At 36.4% G+C, this 5798-nt stretch overlaps 1 long non-coding RNA gene across 1 annotated transcript; it reads right to left on the reverse strand.

Moving 5' to 3' along the window:
- Positions 1-2466: 2466 nt before the first annotated feature.
- Positions 2467-4290, reverse strand: LOC107796894 (uncharacterized). Its single transcript, XR_001650540.2, has 2 exons — positions 3676-4290; positions 2467-2832 (listed from the first exon to the last, which is right to left on the reverse strand). It is a non-coding gene; the product is annotated as an uncharacterized LOC107796894 (long non-coding RNA).
- Positions 4291-5798: the final 1508 nt, after the last annotated feature.

Genomic DNA, 5798 nt, shown 5'->3' on the forward strand with positions numbered 1-5798 from the left:
GGCTCGAAGCCATAGGTCAAAATACACTCAATGACTCGTAACACTTATACTCTATTAATGCCATAATACCATAGTGAGATTAAACTCAAATCCTTTATAAGCTTGTGAAAATACAGATCATCTAGTACTCTAAATCTTCGGCAAATCTCGCACTCATTCTCGCAGCAGCTAAGCCCACTCTCTCAAGTGACCCAAAATTCAAATTTCAACACTTACATTTCACTTGCACATGAGATCTTCTAACAATCACATAAGGGTCACACCACCCCAGAACTCTTCGCAGGAGATAACCCACCTGCTCTACCTTCAGTTAATATTTACCTTCCACCGTCATAAACTATATGCAGTCACTTAGTCTTTCTGAGTCGGAACTCGTACCACAACATAAAATTTACTTCACTCTCTCACTGGAAAACATGAACGGATCCTTCACACGTCCATAACTCGGGGCTATACCTCGAATCGCGATGGAATTCAAGCACCTAATAGTTCTTCTATCATCCAGCAAACCTTCCTCTCACTTCCAAGTCATATAGATACATCTCGCAGTGCTAACATGCTCCTCACATAGACACCCAACCATCACTCCCACTAATAGAGACAATACCGAACATATAAGTTCAAAAACACTTGCTAACACAATTAGCACCTCGGTGCTCAAGCCATAGGGAAAGATTTGGCCTCAAGTCCTCCAGACTGGCCCAACATCAACTCACAGAGATCGCATCTCGCCCCTCGATCGGGGAATCACAAGCCATCAAGGTACAGCTGATACTGAGCGCTCATGTGCGCATGCGAATGCGTGGAAGGAATTTCAAGAGTTACTTTTCAAGCTGAATCAAGGACGTACGATAAGAATTCAAGAATGCGAAGTTTTTTCCTAAAGGTTCTACAGCCTCTCGAGGATAAATACAGACATCTTCGTACCGATCTGCGAGACTCTACTAAACCTGCTCATGACTCGTGAGACCTATGTAACCTAGGCTCTGATACCAACTTATCACTACCCTAACCCCGAACCCGGTCGTGACGGTGCCTCTCGTGAAGACAAGGCCAGCCAGACCAAAACAGACCACCTCTTTTAAACAGTTAAATACCATAAGTAGTTCTAAAACATGATATAATAACCATAATTTGCAGAAATAACGGTAACAACAGTATAAACCATCCTAACATAGCCCAAACCGGGGTGTCACAAGTCACGAGCATCTATCAGAGTATAAATATGACTACAAGGTCTGAATGTACAAAACAGGATTGATGAAAGAAAAGGGAGAAGAGCGGTGCTGCGAACGCTGGCAGCCACCTTGCTAAACTCCGATGACTCAACCTCCGATCAGCTCAACACCCGCTACCGGGTGAATAAATACCTACATCTGCACAGGGGGTGCAGGGAGTAAAGTGAGCACTCCAACTCAGTGAGTAATAAAGGTAAATAACAACTGAGATAAATTAGAGTATAACATATTGACGATAAATTAGAGTATAACAGAGTAAAGTGAGTACTCCAACTAGTGTCTCCATCCTGTTATACCCTATTTTAACCAGATCAAATTAGAGTATAACATATTGACGATTCCTAAATTTATTACTCCCTCTGTTCCAGTTTATATGAACATATTTCCTTTTTTGTTCGTTCCAAAAAGAATGACCCCTTTCTAAATTTGGTAACAATTTAGCTAAACATAGGATTCTACCCTTAATGAGATGCTTTTATAACCACACAAATATTCTGGGCCCCTTTTCAATTTGTTTAGGACCATAAATTCTAAAAGTCTTCATTATTTCTTAAATTTCGTGTCCAGTCAAACAGGTTCACATAAATTGGAACGTAGGGAGTACTAATTAAAGAGTCGCCACCTAATTATTTTAAAGATGAATTAGGACACCTATTTTAACTAAGTAATGTAAAGTTAAACTTCGTTAAAGTCTACTAAATATGATATTCTAAGGTAAGGGTTCAAATTAACTTAAGGGGAAGGTGTGAGGCACCCCTCAAGATCCGCATGAGACGAGGTTACCTTCGGACTTGGGGTTAATTAATTAAGGCTAAGTGAATAACTACAATATAATTGATTAAATTAATATAGCAGTAACTTGACTCATAAAATAAGTTATCATGAAGTGGATCAAATCTTTAGGAAGCAAATGAACCTCAAAGACCAAAAACCATTTTGTACATAGTTAAACCAAGTTTAACAAAACATGCCGAATTTGATAGCCATAATTAGCTTAAAACAAAGTTTAAAGGAGTTGAGTCTCTTTTGGATCGAACTCTAAACTAGTTGGGTTTGCCTATTTTATTGAGGTAATCAAATTATACCCAATCAAATATTTCAAACCAGTTTATTATCCTAAGCTGTCACGTTATACCATAGTGATAAGTAGTTAAAAGGGTGAAGAAATAATAAAATTGTTGATTTAAAGTTTTCATAATTTGGTGCTATATTCCTATGTGATAAAAAGTATGCCAATTATAAAGTATCACATATCAAATAAGGTCCCAACACGACCATATATTTAGAGGGAAAAATCATGAAAAACAAATAATGGGAAACAAGAAATATGAAAATTCAAAAGAGCAATTGTCCGACTCTTTCACCAGCATCCTAAAGGGATAATTTTCTTGTGGCGGTCTCAGGTAGCACGAGAATGTGAAACGATGTTGACTCCACATAATATCAAGGCATTGTCGAGTCTTAGAGCAGGACTCCTAGCGGTGATAAAGAGTCTCTTATGAAGGCTCCAATTTGCTCCCAAGGTGTACATAACAAAAGAAATAAGGAGATATGAATCAGAAGAGATGAGTTGATTCTTAACAACCTGCGGAAACTAAATAAATAGCAGAAAGATCAAATTGCCATTTGATTCATAGCAGCTTGTAAATTGAAGATATTCTCTCACATAATATCCTACTCGAGTCATAAAGATTTAAGCTCATTAGCTGATGTCATAAATTGACATATTATACTTATAAACAGTCTATTTGCACTTTAAATTAAAAGAACATAAGGTGGCAGAAGAAACTTACAGAAATGTTTTCCTACTTTTACAAATATATCTATTACAACTCTTTATGAGGAAGACTAAATTTGTAGTTTAAATGCATGAGCAGTCGACCCGTTCGAGCATATCACTTTAACAGAACAGAACTCGATCTTTTGGCATGAGTTAATATTCAAAGCCTAACTTAAAATTACATACTTGAGTTTGTAATATCCAAGATATGAAAAGGACCTAAGTCATGATTTCAAATACTAATATCGCTAATTTCTGGACTTACATGAACAAATAACAATTGACACACATTAATTTTTCCTAAAGACGATAAAAAAGAAGTGAACTAGTGGTAAAGTTAGGCAAGTCAACATGAACATCTCTTTAAACACTTTCCAACAGAGCTTCAATCTATCACATACCCAGTAAATACGTATTTCATACTAAAAATAAGAGAAGGAGCCTAGCACATGATTTCTTACTAAACTAATATATAGAGAATGATGATTTGAACCCGAACAGTAGCGAAAAAATCAACAAAGGCATGCTGATAATTATTTTATGACATCTAAAATAAGAAACGGAAGAGAATTAATAACTATTTTACAACAGGTACCAAAACATAAGTACGTTCTAAACTTCAGAATCAAAATAAACCAAAATCAGAAAATTACTGACCTTGTGGGGGGCAGTGAACAAAGGACTTTGAGGTTTCAGATCTACTCTTTTGGATTTTTAATTGAAGCTTGAGAGAAAGAGAGAGAGTACAAAAATTAAAAGTATAAATATGATTTTTTCGACCTTTCAGAATGTCCCTTCGGCTGAAGGTTTTAGGTGTATTTATCGGAAGAAAAGTCTAGGGCTTCAATTTTTTGACGGGATTTCCTTTCAGATTTGAGCATGGTCAAACAATTTTGAAATTTTGAATGTTTGAGATTTTGATTAAAGTTGTTGATATTTGATTCGTCCAAGAATAGCTAGAAACAGTGAGATTTGGGATTGATTTCCTCTTGATTTTGATATGCCATCATTCACGAAAATAGAAGAAAGAGGAGGTCTAGGGAACGACTGAAAATATGTACAAAGCTTGCACTAAAATGGAGTAACAAACACTGCTAATGGTGATGGAGGTTTGGGTTATTGTCCAAGAGGGGAAATGGGAGAGAGGCGGCTAGGAGAAATGTGATTAGGAACCCTAGAGTGAGTTTGTGTTTTAGGGACTAAGGGGGTCTAACAAATTTGGGTTTGCTTGGGCTAGTCTGAAAATATTCTTTTGGATTGATTTGGGCCGAAATCATGCCTTTTCCTTCCTCAAATTAATTTAATTGGGCTCCCATATCTTAATAACTTGGACCCAATAAAAGTACTTTAAACATACATAATATTACATACTAAAATAAATAATTAACTCAATAATAGTCATATTAATAGTAATATAAATAATAATGTTAATAGTACTAATAATAAAATAATAATTTATGTAATAGTAGTAATAGCTTCAATTATTATAATTATAATAAATAGTAGTAATAATAGTAATAAATAACTAAAATTAGTGGATTAGATTATTAGTGACTAGGGAGCACCAGAAAATTAATTAAAAGAAAGGTAGGACAAAATTGGGTATCAACACATCCAAAGAAAAATGGTGAATTTTATAAGGGGGAGGTTAGTTCGCATCCGCGCTAGCTTTGCTTGACTCGTTCGGCTTTGATCTGGTGATACTGTCTATATCATTGGGGTAGCGTTGCTAAACAAAGCAGTTTCAATAACAATCATGCATGATTTTGTAAAAGTATGACATAAATGTATAATTAAAAATAGCTTTTAGATGAACTAATGACTGTGACGTAGTTCAGGACATTGAAACCTCTCCTGCTACGGAATTTCGAGGGTCCTCCACAAAATTCTACCCTTGATTGATGGATTGACATTTCTAACTGCTGCTCGTGCGGCGATTGGCTGAAATTACTTCGGAATTTTGAGGGTTCTCCTCAAAATTCTGCCCCTATTTCCAATTACAATTGCGGAGGGGAATGAAATTTTTATTGAATTGTGACCGAACTCATAGGACTTCCTATGTATCCCCTCTTAAACGGGAATTAGGTCAGGCGTAGTTCAATTTATATCATATAAGGAAAGTATAAAGATTACACATAGTAACGCTTGATTGCATCTGAATTGATCGACTTTTGCCAGACTTCTCTGTCCATTTCTACATGTATGAGGACTCCTCCTGTCAAAACCCGGTGAACCATGTATGGACCCTTCCAGTTGGGACAAAACTTCCCTTTGGCTTCATCTTGATGCGAAAAAAATTTCTTTAACACTAGTTGCCCTAGTGTGAACTATCTTGGCTTGACTCTTTTGTTTGAAGGCTCTAGACATTCTGTTCTAATAGAGTTGATCATGGCAAACTGCATTCATTCTCTTTCCATCTATAAGGGCTAGTTGCTCATAACGATTTTTTACCCACTCTGCATTGTCGAGCTCAGTTTCTTGTATGATCCTTAGAGAAGGAATTTCTACCTCAAAGGGAATGACAGCCTCTGTACCGTAAACCAACATATAGGGGGTTGCCCCGGTTAATGTGCGAACTGTGGTACCATACCACCAGAAGAGAAAATGATAACTTCTTGTTCCACTATTTATGTTTCTCTATCATTTTCCTTAATATCTTCTTGATATTCTTGTTGGCGGCTTCTACAGCTCCATTCATCTGAGGCCTATAGGCTTGTGGAATTCTTTTGTTTGATCTTGAAAGTTTCACACATAGCTTTAATCAAGTCACTGTTGAGGTT

This window comes from Nicotiana tabacum, chromosome 7, assembly GCF_000715075.1.
Source record: "Nicotiana tabacum cultivar K326 chromosome 7, ASM71507v2, whole genome shotgun sequence".
NCBI lineage: Eukaryota > Viridiplantae > Streptophyta > Magnoliopsida > Solanales > Solanaceae > Nicotiana > Nicotiana tabacum.